Genomic DNA, 17,135 nt, shown 5'->3' with positions numbered 1-17,135 from the left:
AGAAATTAGGTGAACAGACAGAATGTATCAGTGATCTAACTGGTAACGTGGTTTTCCTGCTAATGTGGTTTTCAAGTGTGGACTACACAGCCGAAGTAATGTCCTAACAATATCTGAGAACCACCACCTGAAATTTGGTAAAACTTCTTATATAAGGAAAGTGCAAACCTGAAATATACTCCCAACACTACTGAAAAACTACGAACTTTAAATCCCACTTGTAAAATCCCAATTCTTTTAACAAAAATCTGGGATTTCGTTGTAGAACTGCCCTCTTTTGTGTAAGCGTAGCCAGATGACATGACTGCTGGAAGCTTCAGCAACTACAGCTTGGCCAGCTTTCAGCTGAATAAAATGCCAGTGTGGGAAGGGTGAAATGTTAGTACCAGCCCTGGATGATTGCCACGATGTTTTCCACTACGCTGTGAAGACTCTAACTTCATAGAGGTACCTCTTCTAGTCTTTGTGCCAGAATCTGCAAACTGATAGAGAGACGTAAGTAGCTGTCTGATAATGAATTGTGGCCTCAAACTATGTGACTAAGTGATTCAGAATTTCAATTTCTGTACGTGAAAACTTGTTTAAGGCATGTGTGTCTCTAGCGTGCTGTGCTCTGACATCAGCGTAAGAATCATCTGAGCTGGAGATTCTGTAAATGCCATTAGAAGTGGCTCATGAGCTCTTCTATTACAAATGATACTCTCAGTTGTCCAGTCCCCATGCTTAGTGAAATCCTCATTCCTTCTATTGTGGTCATCGTTATTGTGAAATCCCCCTAGGTCTGCAAACAAAAGGACAGTTTGTAAGATTTGCTGGGGCTGAGCACTGCCCTTTATTTTTTTTTTTTTCTCATTTTCTTCAGTTCTGTTTTCAAATGAATGTACGGCTGCTGACTGTGTTGGTGCGGAGCAGATGCTGGGTCTTTCAGGATTGTCATAAATCTGTTGGGAAACAATCACGGGGGCTTGTTGTGGTCATGGAAGAGAAGGAGGAAAAGGAGGGGGAGAAAAGAGATGTTTTGTTTGTGCTCTGAGCTACTGAAACTGCACTCTCCAAGGAAAAGCAATGTTGTAAACAGAGAACAATGAAATTTGGTCTCAGCAGTGACAGTATCAAAATTGTACATAATGACATTTTTCACATAACTCGGTCTTTCAGAAAGATTTGGGGCATCTCTCAGAGATACCATAGCCTCGGTAGTGCAGGATGCCTTAGATTAGCCTGTTTAAGTTCAGGTTAGAAAATATTTCAGGTTCTCACAGAAGACTTCATGCCTGCAGTTGTTTGAACGTGTGAACTGAGAGGCAACTGGATGTTGTGGGGCTGTGGAGTAGGACTTATGTCAGTGCTATTCATAAAAATGGCTCTGTCATCTCTTGTGAGAAAACTGGGCTGCCATAAAAACCCTTTTTGGTGGCATAACTTCTATTGGTTTCAATGTATAGATGGCTTAAATTCAATTTGTTAGCTAATTTGGTAAATCCTACTCAGAATCGATGGCCTGAACAAGATCACACTATCTGACTTAAAGACTTCAGCAGCTGGTGAACTTCAAAAGTGAATTAAGTGATGAATAATGTTAGAATGAATTATGTTCTCAGGGTTCTGTCTTTAAAATGATTCAGTTTGTATAGATCAGGTCTTCGGTAGGGTTTTATGCAAACGCTGTTGATAACAGCTTTAGGTCTACCGTAGAAAACTGCATCCTGCTGAGGTTTCTTGTGCATGTGCATACATAAATGTGTTAATATTTAGCTATGCTGAGTGCCTTAAGTAAATGTTAATGCCTGGTCAGTGTTCTGCCAAGTGGGAAGTTGGTCACTGCCATGGTTGTTGGCTGTCAAGCTCCGTGCACGAGGGATGGCTGCTGGTTTGGTAACTGGGGGGACCAGGAGGAGCTGCTCAGTGAGTACCTAAAGGTCTGTAGGGATGCTCGTGTACGATAGTGTTACAGCTGTGGGCAGTCTGACTCCACATTTTGCTATTCCATCATGTCCCTTCCCTCAATTTTCATCTGGTCTTTGGTTTAAATAAACTCACTGGGGGACAAAATGATGGTTTTGTTAGTCCCAGTCTCATTACTTACTAACTTCCACGGATCTGGAGCTGAAAATGTTTGTGTAGCTCGGTGTGTACAGAGTGCCATTCGTTCACAAGCAATAAAAACTGCTTTTATATGCTGGTCCGTGCTGAATGCGCAGTCATCTCTGGTGGAGCTGTGCGATGTGGTTCAAAAGCAGCAGCTTTGATACGTAACAAAATACTGATTTATAGCAATGCTATAGGTGGTCCTGTGGAGAAGGAAGCGTTAAGTGTGCCAGCCTAGCCAATTCGAGAACCTTGCTTCAAAGTGAGACAAAGTTTGCCATGGCTTACATACTTAAAATAAGGTGGAGGCGACCTCCTAGATCATCACATCCCACTCAGGCCCCTCGCAGGCACCACACAGCATGTTTATGAAGCCTTATATTTAGGCTCTCTTCTTCCTCGATGACTGGAAGCTTGTTGCAGGCCCTGACTCTGCCGAGAGCTAGAAATTCAAATACAAAGCTTATTCTTCAGGCACCTTTTGTGCTGGGCAGGAATTGCAGAGCTTCCATTTATCCAAACCAGGAATTGGTTTTCAGAGGCAGATCTCAATGCCGCACATCGTTTTGCTCTGAGTTTTGCTGATTTTAGGCAGGAATCCTGGTTATAGATGGTCTGCAGTGGTTAGATTGGCGTTTTGTCAATGATTATTTCATAGGCGGGAAGGGCGTTCTGTGCTGTGTGTGCACAAAACCTGTATTTTGGAAGAAAACCAGCTGCAGAAGGAGGAATCCTTAAACTCTTAGTTGCCTAACAGGATGCTCTTTACCAGTATGTGCATTGACCTTCAGAAATAACAGGCATTTTCTTTCTTCAAATTGGTGCTCTTTATAAAGGTGGCTTACTTGTGACTCCGTAGGAGATGGATGTTAATCACTGGCACACCACGTTGCTTGGCTGTCTGCTTTGATTGATGGGTCAACTGCAAATACCCTTTTTTTCCCCAATTAGAACCAGAAGAGAAAGGGTGGCTTATCCTTGTCAAAGAGACTTTGGTTTTTAAAGATGCTCAGTCCCTTGAAACGTAACACAGAACATGTTTTTTCCCCAGGCAGATACAGATCTGAGATGGATATCAGCATCCTGAAGGCTTGTACTTCGTTCCTCGATTCGAAATTTCACTCGTAGAAACAACGAGGCAGGCCTCGTTGCTAATTAATAAATCACTTGAATTAAGCAGTGGAACAGGGAGAATAACAGGCGAGATGACTGTTCGGTGGGTTTGCAATACCAGAATGGGGCTTTATTTCTCTCTGGTGCTATGGAATTGTTACACCCACAAAAGCACTGTAATTTAGTGCATTCCTCCAATAATCACATTTTTCCTCGCCAAGTGGAGTCTAAAAACCTGTTACTTCAAGAAAACTGATTAAAATTGTCATCGCACAGTGGATCTAATCATTTTTATTATGGTAAAGCTTCACAGCCACACTTTGGACAGTATTACATGGACTTTCCTGGCTGCTTGTGTATGTCACAAGGAAACCACACCTGAAAGGGCAAACCTGCTTCCATGACTGACATCTTTTGACATTTTCGTACTAGCTGAGTAATAACTATCCCATGTAAAAACATGGGATAAAACCCATTTAAATCCAAACAAGGTCAATCATTATTTTACTGTAAGAATTAACTGCAATGTATGCTCATAGACTTTAAAAGATAAGTGGCATGGTAAGAGCTTGACTGTGACTTGTGGGGTTATAGAAGAGATGAAATAACCTTGTCACTTTTTGTAGTCCTGAGTCTAATTTTCTGGAGACGAAAGGGAAAGCTCTGCGGATTAATTTGCTCACTTATTAAGGTAACTGCAGAGAGTAATCTGTTTAATTCCTGAAGTCTGAGACAGAAAGAAGAGAGCACCCTTTTTGATGGAGAAGGGGAAAAACCTGTGTTTTGCCAAGAAAGCGTACAGGTTTTCTACTAGGTCTTCTGGTGGGACATAAGAATGCACTTCTGTTTGAGGTTGCAGTGGTTGTCATCTTTCCAGAGATGTTCTGGAGAAGAAACTGCTCATTTTGTCATGATGTGCTTGTTCCTGAGCTGCTGGGCTTCTGCTGAAGTCCCTTGAACATTCTTGAGCCCTCTCCAGTGAAAATGCTGCAAGGGTGCAGGGCACACACAATTCTCCAGTGAAGGGCAATGATATCAAAATGTCACTACAGGGACTGACGGAGATGAACATGAAAGTAGAGCAGGCTGAGAATTTGGTGGCGAAAGCTATAGCAAAGCTGAGCAGAATTCAGAGAATCCCTGCCTAATTTAAGGAAGTGGATCCTCAGGCCAAGCTACACGGCTGAAAACAGAGCAAACAGGGAAAGGAGATCAGTCAGGAAACATCTGGACTGCTACTTACCAACTCGAACCACTGGAGATATTTGATTACTGTGGTAATAGAGCCAAGGGACTGAAGGATGAGTTATTCCCATTCGCGGGGAGCATGGAAGTTACTAATGCTAAAGCTGCTGAAAGGGAAGCAGTTGGCCACTTCCTTGCATGTAAGGAAATGTCACTATCGCTGTTTGTCCATTTTTTTAATTCATTTTTTTTTCTCAGTAAACCAATCCTGCTTTGTACAGTGAGTGCTTCCACGCTATGTTCTGCTGAACAGTGGGGATTCGAGCGCTTGGAGTAATTCATCAAGGCAACCTTGAATATCTACCTACAGTCAGCTGCCGCAAGTGCTGAGTCTCCAGATGGGAGTCTGCCCGGAGCACCACGAGTGCTGGCTACTTCCTAAACTACTTACTGAACTAGTTGTTTGATTCTTTAGCAGGAAACCCATTGTTTAATTTGTAGAATTGAGTTATAAACTATTTCCTGTCTGAGTGAAAACAGTGTCCCCGATTATCCCAAATATTGCACAATTTTTATCTCATTTTTTTTTTTTTTTTTACTAGATGAGAATCTTGCTGGTGTATTCTGAGATTTGGGGTGTGCTCCCTTTTTCCTTTCCATGTATTTAAAATTGTTAGCTCTGAGTCTTCAGTTCTCATTAAGCATTTTCGTCCAAATAGAAGTCAGCTCTGGCAGTCGTAGTCAAATGGGACTCTGAATTACATTTCCATCTTACAGAAGACAGTTGGAAAGATAGCTGTGTGGGAAGCGATACGCTGTAGGGAACAGTCATGCCCTGGCAGTGAGGATGGACCAGATGACCTAATTTCTCTTTTCCATTAGAGCTGTCTCTGATTCTGCAGCTAGTCATGCAGGCACATGACTGACAGTGAGGGTAAAAATACGGCAAACTTACCTCCCTGTGTGACAAGCAGCCTGCCGTGTTTGATGCCACCACCTTGCACGTGGAGTTACTTGAACACCTTACAGTCTTCTGTGTTTATGTTGGTCTTTTAGATACAACCTTTAAAACTGACTGGCCATCTGCTCTGCCTGGAATTCAGAACTGTCTCAGCTGCACGAGACATCTGCTTGATGCAGATGAGAGATGAATATAAGCGAGATCTGAGAAAGGCTAACTTAAAGAAGCAGTTGCAGGAATAATCTACCTTAGATCTACCTGCATGAATGATATCCTAAACAATTTATAACAAGATCTTGAAAGAGTAGCAGTGCAATGACTACTTGTACATCAGTGTCTTGTATCCAAATGTAAGCGGTGCCAACTCGCACCAAGCTGTGAAATCACTCCCTGCATAGCTGGTTAAAATGGTGCTAAGACTGCTTTTTGCTACTGTCCGTAAATCACCTGTGATCTCACGGTCACAATCCAAAGGATTTTTTTTTTTAATTTTGGCAAGTAATATCTTCCCTGGTGATGTGTCAGATTTTCCTTTCCCATCACTTGGTGCTTCTTGCCAGCTGACTGCTTTCTCTCCACCAGGTAGCCTGTGTCAGATCTTATCTGGCATGTGAAGAATTTTGGAATAAGTATCTACTGCACAACAGTATCATCTGAAAAGTCTTTGAAATATGAGGCTATGGCAATAACATATTACAGAGTTTGCATCTGAAACTTTATTCCCACCTAATGTATCCCATCTGTATCATATTAACAAATATTCATATTGTACCTACAAAAAAAGCCCAGCTAACAAAGTCCAGAGAATCCTGCATTTAGCACTAAGATGAGAACTGATTACAAGAATGCACTTAAGACTTTCTTTTACATGAACAGAAGTGAAGAGGGTTAACGTTGTTTTGATAGAAAACTGTACAAAACAACTACATAATCTGAAAGCCTGTATTTACCCTTGAGATTCCTCACAACTCTGATCTGCAAATACTAGATAGATGCTGATCCAGGCAGCTGAGATCCTTCAGATCACTTTTGTAACTGACATAATTTTTATTTCCTTCTCTGCAACGTGGGGTAGAGTGCTCCTTGCTGAAACTTTTCATATATTTCTGCTACTGTAGAAACCCAGGGTCATCCCAGTGCCTAATCTCTCCTCACTTCTTGTGATTTTACTTTTAATGGTTGTGCATTTAGGTCTTTTTCTGTTGGTAAGATGTGTTATAGGATATTGAAAACATATTACAGCCCAGGTATAAGGAGTAGCTGTTCTGTGAAGCTTTTTGGAGTAGATGTCTACCACAGGCTTACTTGGGCTGTAAAAGATTAGACTCGGTTACCAGCTCTGTGTTCCCTAGGAGAAGGCAGTCGGAAGGCAGCTCTCGTCTCCTTGTGTGGGCAGAGGAAGAGCTTTCTTCACACTGTCACTAGTGCAGTCAGAGACGAGGATGCGATACAGGAATGTCAATTGTTTTCCATGCCCTGCATTCCTCTCCTTAAAGCATGTTCCTGTGCAGACCTACCCCAATTTCTAAAACACAGACAAAGAAAAAACAATCTTGAAGCTCTTCAGAAATAGAAATAAATACACGTGGATTATAAAATCTTACTGGTTAATAACAAAAGTAATCTGATAATGAAGAAAGTTTAACTGTAAAAATGAGGAATGCCTGCTACTACAGAGGGCCCTTTGTGGAAGAAATGACCAAAAACTCAAAATCCTACATTTTAACAGCATTTTTCCTGCCTGTTGCCTCTTGTTTCTCCCTTGACTTGTGAAGTTTTTCCATGCTTGCCTTTTCCAAATGGAATAGAGATTGATGCTGTTCAGGGAAACTCCCTCAGAGCCCTACTTCATTGAGACAGAAGTAACTAGTAAATGCAGTTTGGCATGTTTTTCCTTTGTTGTTCTTCCTTGTCACTCGGCTTTCATATCCACGTGTGTCCACCCACTCCCAAAACTTCTATTTGCTATTAGCAATTTGTTTACTTGCTTTCTTATTTCAAATATCCTTGTTCAGATCCTGGGCTTAGCTTTTAAGCAGTGTTGTGTGATGAAATGTATCGGGCTGAGCCTTAGAAACCAGAGCAACCCAAAGGCTATGCTGATTTATACTTGCTGCCAGTGCTGTGTGAGGACTGTTGCATTAAATGGATGTTGCCTTGCTCCATTGGCAACCTGTTCTCTCTCACTGCGCTTCCTGTGCTGATAACCTGCTACTGCACTGCGTGTATCCCTCTGAGGCCATAGTTCTGTGGTCGATTTAATCCAACACAAACCATATTGCCTCTGAAACCTCCTGCCTTCTCAGCTGTGCTCGTCCCTAGTGCCTCCCTCGGGCTGGCATTAGGCGGCCTGAATGCCAAACTGATTATGAAAATGGACAGCTTTCACGTCTCGCTTCCCAGCCGTGTGCTGACCCCCACGCAGGCTGGCTCTGGAACAAGAGGAGCCCGTGGGAGGAGAGATGGGGGCTCTCCCTCCCCGTGGTAATGCAGATTGTGTTGGACTAATGCAGTGCTGGCTGTATAACCAACAAAAGCCTGTGCACGACTGACTGTTTGAACACCCCTATTTGTTTGACTTAGGTTTATTTGTCTGATTTGCATTGGATTCTGGATTTGGTCTTGTAATTTTTATGGTGGTTTAAACAACGTGATACCAGAGTCACATTCCTGAAGGCTGCGTAATAAATATCACTCGGGGAGTAAAACTGTCCAGTAATGAAAGTTCCCAAGATTCAAAAGTCATACAAAAAATCACACAGAAAGAAAAGGTCTGTCTATCTAAAATAAAAAAATGATCTTCAACAAGTAGGGAACCTTGGTATCCCAAGCAGAACCATCAATCCAAAGGGCACCTTAGAACAGAGGCAGAAGAAGCAAACGTCTTACTTCAGTACTTGCTTGTTCTGCATGACCAAAATTTCTTCCTACCTTTGCACTTGGGTTGCAGTTTAATAAGTTTAAGCATCAATAGACAAACTTTGTCTTCAGTTTTCTCATGCTTTACTGTGTGGGAGGACATTTTTTGTAGTGCTTCAGAACAAAATGTCCTGGTAATATTGCCTGTAATCAAGGAAATGGGAGAAGAGTGGATTAATAAAACAATTATCCACTAAAAATTAGTTCACTAAGAGTTTAGCTGACTAAAATGAAATAATCTAGGGTGAGATTCCTATTAATTTTAAGAGGGAAGCCAAGAGCATTTCGAATCCCCACCTTAAAGCTGTAACTTAAAAATGCAGCACGTTTGTAGGAAGTAAAGGGGTGGGATATATACTGCTTGTGTGTGTATACTGAAATAGGTATGTGATAATTCGTATACATCATATATTATGTGTGTTATATACATCATTTTTTTTTTTGTGTATTATTTATGAGCTGTGACCATGCCTGTTTGTAGAAGACTGACTCATTTCATTTTGGAAATTGGTTATAATCAGATGGTAACAACTTCTGGTTACTAAGGACCTAGGCTGAACCCACGCCAGTAACCACACATCATCAGCTGTAAGTTTTCAGTCCTCTGAGCCGCTCAAGCCTTTTCATAACTCATATTTCTGTTCTCAAGTGGAGACAGAAAAAATGTTGTTAAAGTTCAAATCTTGCACGATATACATTACTTTGACTATGGCGTGTTAGGTCATTTGAAAACACATTTGGCACAGTAATTACAGGTCATGTTGTCTGGAAAAACAGAAATACGAGTAAAAGTCCTTAAACAGAGAGAAACTCCTTTTTGCTGTATGTTCTTGTAGTGCAACATGAATAACCAGTTAGATACCCATTCTTTAGTTAAATTTAACTTTTCAAATATCTCATATGAACATTAAGTCATTATAGGAAATGCTAGAGGTTTGCAGAGAAAAAAAAAAAAAAAAAAAACAATGTAAAAGTTTGCTAAACTCATACAATAGAAAAAAAAACCCTGTAGAGGTTTACTTTCTATTAGTCATGCAAAATCTTTGCATTAATAGGAGCAGGATGAGTAATGTGCATTTAAAGATCTTACAAAAATGTCTCTGCATACTAAACTATTTTACTCTACATTGTACAAATTGCACATGCATTTATAAACTGGCTTATGTTTTTATACTTTATGGATTATAACTTTTTATATCTTACCCCCACACTGATATTATTCTTACCATCAGGTAGACAATGGTGTCAGCAACTAATACTGCAACTATTTTAATAAAAGCAGCCTTGCTTTACTAATGCTTGAGAATTGTAAAACCACTGAGGCTGGAAGGGAACTCTGAAAATGAGCTGGTTCAACTCTCCTCTCAAAGCAGCCTCAACTTCAAAGTTACAACTTGCTCAGGGCTTTGTCTTTGAAACGCAATTTATGCTAAATAGCAATTTATGCTAAATAGTATTGATACTCTATGCAGAGTATTGAAAACATTAACATAGTTAATGGTACATTGGACTCCTCCTGTGTTAAAACACAGCACTATAGTTATTTCACTATACTTATAAACAGTAATTTAGCCGAAGATCTTAACTGCTTTTATTTTTAGACAATCATTTTATTTTAGATTCCTTGTTACGATAAGCTGTTGAGTACCAGTATGTATGTATAGTCGGTGGTAATGTTTTCGTTCTTGGTGAATTATTACTGCATTTTGAAGAGTGAGACTTGGGGAAGTACACTTTAGATTGCTATTACTCAGATGCTAATAAAAGCTAATAATCTGTACTCCAAAGACAGGGAAACAAAACATTGTACCTAAAAGTTCAGTGCAGTTTAGTTACAGATACACCCAAGGACAAACCATCCTTGGTACCATTTAACTGGTGAAACTGGAATAGTTTTTCTGAAGCTCAAAGGGAAAAGAGAAGGCAGAGCAGACAAGGTTATCAAGGGGACAACTGCAAGATCAAAAGCTCTGACAGCATTACAGAGTCTGATCTTTTTTCTTAGATGTGATTTTTCTTCGTTACCTTGTTGACCTCCGCATTTTTCATGGCTGCCTTCTTGGCCTGTCTCAGAGTCCTCCTTTGCCCTGGTCCCATGGGGTCAACTTTTCTGTGTCCCAGAGAAAGCAAGAAGAGTTACCCACTGCAGATTTTTGATAGCAGAGTAAATGAAGCCTTGTACACCTGAAGACAGGCATACAAGTAGCATAAGATCAGAATGAGGTCTACTGTGTGTGTCTTGGAGATACGGACTGCATTCTTTATGATGTTTGTCACATGTTTCTTCAGCAACTTCAAAAGAGCTTGATTCCTTTGATTACAGAGCTGTTTACCTACTACCTTAACTAACAGGCATTTGCTCAGAACAGACGTACTCAAACATTACCTTTATTATTTTTTCCCTCAAGTGCAAAATACTTCCATTTACAAACAGCCCTATTAACATCCCTGGCTAAGTATAAAGCAATATTCTTTTGAGATCAAAAACATTAACGAGTGATAACCAAGTATGACTTCTGTCCTAGATTGGCAGTAGATTTTGTGTGCATGCTCAAAACTTAAGGGACCTTAAAAGCTTCTTCCTGCCTACCACTTCTTCACCATTAATAATATGCAGTCACAGGTGAGAAACAGAAGCTCTAAGTGTTACTGTTTTCATAAAGAAAATTCCATTGCCTCTAAAATAATCACTTAAAATGCATCTAGTGCTGTGCTCATTTTCAGATTATTTCCCAGTTCTTTTAAACTGGTGCTTTACCTCAACAGATGTACAGTAACTCCAAATACATAGCACTTACATGGATATCCTTAAAGTGTATCAATATCCAAGCTCTACCACTGGAAAACCGAGTCACATACAGAAAGACCCAGTGGAAGGTCTCCTCATTTCTGTAAAGGTACCTTGAGTTAGTTACAGTTAAAGTATTTTGGCCAGTTGTTTCCTTACTATGGCCTATAAGGTGCTAGCGTTGGCTCTGCAACATCATACAAAAATGTGTTTTCAACAAAATTTTCAGGTAGGATCTTAATAACAGAGTATAATAAATTCTGAGAGCTGACTATAATGGTCCAAACTCTTTGGAGGCTACCGACCTAGCTGGACACTTGTGAACGGAGAAATCACCAAACTGTTCCTTATGATGGCAAAGCTGTGCTACCATCACACTCGAAGTTGCAGCTCAAGGAATGAGGTAGCTCAGCAGCGTATTTGCTGACCCAGAGGGCAGATGTCAAGATTTTTTACAACCACTACGAAGTGTATACTTTTAATCAAACCTCCAAATGTACAGGTAGGCCAGGAGAACGATGACAGCCTGTGCGGGTGTAGCCAGGGAACATGCCTTCCAGCAGCACTCTTCCGAGACAGGAGTGTCCCTTGGAAGCATACTTTGCTTTATCTTCCTGCTGTGTGTCCTGCAACAGATCTAGCTGGCAAGCAAATCATAAAGGAGTGTAATCAGGCAGCACTGGGGAGGGGCAATTATATGAGTCACATTTTCAGCATGTGGAATTGAAAGGCCCGCACGGAGATAGAAACGAGGCACCACAAACATGAGAGATCAAAGGCATATAAATACAAAGGCATAAATGCAATGACTGGAAGCTCAGTCAATGGGCAGATGACTCTTGAACAACACGTAGGTCTTAAGCAGTTCAAGTGTGGCTCCTGCATCATCTCCTTCGTGTTGGAGGAAGGCCCAGCTGGGTAATCTGAACCCCGGCTGTTAGACAAAGAGAGGCAGCTGCTGCCCCTGAGCCTGACATCAGAAGGTCACCTGCAAATCAGACACGTGCTGTCCCATTTTGCAGTGGTGAACTGGGGTCCCTGACGCAGGCTGCTCAGAGATTTCCTTTACTCTTTGGAAATAGATGGTATGTGTGGATCTTGCTCGTATAGTGTTCATAGACCTGAGGCATTTGGTGACCTTTGCAAAGAAGTGACTTCAAAATAAATCCTCTTGGTCTTTCTCACATAGTTAGCAGGTCTATTTTGCCTGAGAAAGAACTGTGAGGAGTTGGATCCAGATTTTCTGCTCTGTGCAGTCACTTACCTGGAGCAGTAATGCTTCATACTGATGTTGTTCCGATAACAGTGAGTTGACAGGGTCAAAAATATAGACAGAGGATCAGCCTTCTGAACAGGCTGATATCATGTTGACACCGAGGGCTGTACCAGCGCAGCAAAAAGCTGCCTACGTTCCTCCAGTTATGGTGCAAATAGGTTTGTTCAGCCAGTGGTGCAAGTTAGGGTGATTCCACCCTGTCCTGCTGCTGCTAAGCTACTAGGCCGTTACAGGAGATCCAGATTTCTTCCTCCTCTTGTCCTGGCCTTCTCCCTCAACAGAGGCTTTCAAGATGGTACCCAGAGGAGCCTTAAGACAGACACAAAATTTCTCATTTTATAAGAGGAGAATCGCTGCAACATTTCAATGCAGCAGAATGTTTATTCGAGAGCACCTGGCTCTGCAAGAGGCTTCGAGCTCCTGTTTTCAGCGTGGAACCCAAGAAGATGCATGGTCATATTTGCTCGGCTGAGGCATTTGTCTCTTGCTGAGCAATTCTCAGCAATGCCACATTCACAAGTGTGGTCTACTACAGCTCTAATGAGAATACCAAGCAGAGTCTAACGCTACGTTCCTTGTATTCCACGAATTGCTCTCTAGCTGAGTCCTTGCCAAAAACCTAGATGGCATTAATGCATTCCAGCAATGCCTTTTTCTAGCCCACTCTTTTTCTGTTTCTTGGTAATGGAGACTGTACAGCATTCAATACATTAATTTTGCATAACATTCAAGTCTCTATTTATACTGTTGGGTATTGCCAATGCAACTTGTGGAAAAAAAAACACAAGAGTTCCACCTTGCAACCCTCATTTATGAGAATAAGCCTGCTTTTAATGTCACTGTAAACTGATCTCAGAGTTTGTCCCAGTGAGTTTCATTTGTCCCTTATAAAGCTTCCCTTATAGTTCTAACTAAGCCTGTACAGGAGCCATGCTTATTTATATAGAGCCATAGACGTAGATACATACACGCAAATACATGGTCAAAGCAGTCAGCATGAAGTAGATTCCCAGCAGATCTTCCCAAATCTTCAAGTGAGCAGATTTAATCTGTAAAAATTTCTGGTAATTTTTTTTTTAGTTAGTTGTTCAGTTGCCAGGTTGCACTTGGGTTACTGGCATATGCTGGCAATCAGTTTCCTGTGTGTCTCATACATCAAAATAGTACAGCTGGACACCAGCCCATGTTCCATTACTTTACAAAAGACCCACATGAGCACTCCTTACATTAACAGTATTTCTCAGAGATGTATTAGCCATATCAAAATATATTGCCCAGAAGTATGTTTTATCTTACCTAATATTTTGATTCCCTTTCCTTCGATTGTACTTCAAATCAGAGAAGCCTACTTTCTTAGGAAAGAAAAGAGAAACAATAAAAATACCTGATATCATCTGAAAAGCATGGAATCAGTGCCAAAGATGTTAATTTTTACCAGTGTCTATGACATCTGTTTTGTGGGAAAGAGGAATCACTAGGACAAATTTTATAATCAAAACGTAACAAAGCCTAGGAATTTGAAATGAGGTTTTGTCCTTTTTTCTTTCCTTTTGTAGCCATGAGTGTTATCAAACTATTTCACTGGTGAAAAGAAAATCTGGTACCAAGATAGCAAAGCTAAAAAATGGATGGTTTGAATTTAAAGGGAAGTATGTTGCTCTGCTGTATTTATGCATATTTATAAATGTAAGTCCTGTGCTGACAGTGGACTAAAAATTACAAATAAGCTGTCACTGTCAAAATGATCAAACAGACTAGAATGTGTCCCTCTGATATAAGCGGCAAGGTCCTTCCAGGCCAAACTTTGCAAGGCATGCACACTGGAACCAGGGGCCATAAGCCCTGTTCACACCAACGCTGATGCTAAGAGAATTGCCTAAATTGCCTGATGTGATTTAAGAAAAGATTTCAAATGCCTCGTGCTTCCATTTAAAGCAGTGTTACAGTTCTGGTTCTCTGGACAGGGCTGGGATACCTGTGAAAGCACGAGCCACCTTCCCGGGGTGCATCCAGAGATGTCTGTAAAGGTGAGAAGGGCAGGCATGGAAACTACCCAGAAAACTGTTTTATATATTCATCCTCCTGACACTGAGCATTAGAAAACTTTGGAAAAGTCCTGAATGGCTTTGTCATTGATACATGATGGATCTTAAATATGTATGTCCAGCTCAAAGAGAGTAGCAAGCTTTAAAATATGAAAAGGTTGGTGTGTTTTTCTTCCCTGTTAGGGCAAAAGTGCATCAGTCAGATAGCAGAAGCATGTAATATATTTATATGTGTAATTCTACATGTACGTGTGTCACCTTTCCTAAGAACTGGAAGGGAATAGAAGGAAGAATGGCAGCACCATCTCCTGGCAGATCTAAGAAATGGGGACCACTTTGTGTCTGAGAGTAGGGACAAGCAATTTCTTTGTGGGTTTTAAAAAGCCTGTAACAGGAAGTAATTTCACAAGAGCGCATTCCCTCCCTTGGAAGATTAACTTCGATATGCTCCGGGGAAAAAAAAAGCATTATGTGTGATTATAATTATGGGGAACACACACTCACAATTATGAAGAACAAATTCTGGTTGTTTCTCTCTTGAAAAAAGCTCCCAGGCTGGCCCTTCTGTTTTCTTTTAGATTGCAGCAATAGCAGATCTCCCAAGCAGCACGGCAGGTAGGGTCGGCAAGTTGCAGTTATTAGAGTGGAGTCTTGGAAGACCGTAGAAGACCACAAAAGATCCCTGTAGCCAGAAAATAATTGAATATGTTCATTTCAAGAGTTAAAGCCAAGTCTCTGTCTTGCTGAGTAGGTAGGGGAACTAGTGGGGAAAGACTATTAATGCTGTGAAGTGCTGGGTCGCTCCTGTGGAAGGCTGTAATGCGTGGTTAGGCAGTGACACCAGGCCTCACAGCACTAAGGGAGGGTCAGGCCTTTGGAGGAATGAAAGGGTGTATGGGGAAAAAATATCTGTGGAGATAAAAGAAAGGAGACTGTCAGACAACTTGCTGAGAGACAACTGTAGAAGAGGAGAGGGGAACCAAGAAGGAAAAGGAGAAGAGAGGGATTCTACAGAAACTCCTACATTTTTTTCATGTGCAGTACAGAATTGGCATGTCACAAGAGTCCAGATCTCATTTATCGGAACCATCTCGATCAGCATGAGAGAGATAACCTAACCTTGGCCATAAAGACGTGAGTATCCCAGTCTTCTGGAGTCTGTTAACTCTTGTGGGTCTGTTCTTGTCATCAGGTCCAATTTTCCTGTGTATTAAATAAACACAAAACCCTCTTTGCGTCACACAAACACGACCAACGGTTTGCTGGTTTTGTTATTGTTATTTGTTTGCTTAATTTTTTTTTTCTTTTTTTTTTGGGGGGGGGTTATTTTGCTTTCAGAATCTCCCAAGAGCTTTTAAAGACTTTCTTTTGTAGATATTGAAAGTCGTAGTAGAGGATACTTACGAAATCACTCATTCCACCCTCCTCCCAGAGGAAGCACACTCCTTATAAGACACCACACTTCCCAGGACTTTGCCCAATTTAGATTCAAAAGCCGCACACAGCCAGGGTTCCAGTGATTCCCATGGGAAAAGATGCAGCTTTACGCAGCCCACGGTCTGGCGCATGGGTGGGGTTGGGTTCTGCTTATCTCGTTAGCTCAGAACCAAGATCAGGCCTTTTGCCTTTGGGGCATCATTTACTATTCAAACATTCAAAAAAACAAAGGTAATCCTTAATCGTCCTCCAGGGCCTGACGCAAAATCTAGCTTCCTTTCTAACCAAATTGTCGAACTGTATATTTTAGGAATTGCCCTAGTTAGTGGGGTAATGACTTTCAACAAATACTTAGTCATAAAGTTTCTTCTGAGCAGGGTCAGCTGTCCTGCTAGCTGTCTCTGCACTTCCCTAGCTTGTAATGCTAACATAGAAAAAGACATTTTATATTAAATTTGTTTCTTTTGTAAGTTGGTGTACTGCATTTGTGCTATTCCGCACCAAAACACATTAAATATTGTCTCCCGTTCATTTCTGATCACATCCTTGGTTATTTATCATTTCCTTGTTTAGACCTTAAATACATGAAAAACAATTCAAATTCCCTAATGGGGAAAGGTCCCAGACTGCTCTTGTACTGGACGCAAGATGATGTTTGTATAAATGAAAATAATAATAAATTGCACCCAGACATGCAATCAAACTACCCTGCCAATAGAAAATAAGTGATTCTTATTAACATGGGATAAACAATAATGCCAAATCAATTACACTTTTCTCAATTACTACTTATATTTTATTATTATAGTGTTTGAATATCTTAATGTAATCCACACAACTGCTTTGTTTATATTGTTTGTTTTTTTTGTATTCTTTGTTTGTATTTTGTCATCAAAATACAAATCGCAGACAGTCCATAACCCTAAAAATATTTACAATCAAACAACTTGTAATGTTAGGGTGTCCTTGTGAGATAAAAAAAATAAATGGAAGAAAGAAACATATTGAGTAGGAAAACAAACTGATAACAGAAAAAGAAAGCTTTTACATGGTTTTCTGTATCTTGCCTAGACAAGCTACAAATTAGTAAAAGATAAGAAATTCTACCCATCAATAAAAAAAAATGGATCTGTACTGTGCTCCATAAATGATCTGAAAATAGGCATAAACAGTTTGCAGATAAAACTATTCCAAACAGTCCTATCTAAAGTTGACTCTGAAAAGTTGCAGAAAGATCCTGTAATATTAAATGGCATCTGATAAAAGAGCAAATGAAAATGCCAAGCTATAACCTTCACCAAATACTAACAGTGACGAACACTA

The sequence above is a fragment of the Anas acuta genome, chromosome 3 (assembly GCF_963932015.1).
Source record: "Anas acuta chromosome 3, bAnaAcu1.1, whole genome shotgun sequence".
Lineage (NCBI taxonomy): Eukaryota > Metazoa > Chordata > Aves > Anseriformes > Anatidae > Anas > Anas acuta.
The sequence above is the reverse complement of the archived record's forward strand: the minus strand, read 5'-3'. Positions refer to the sequence as shown.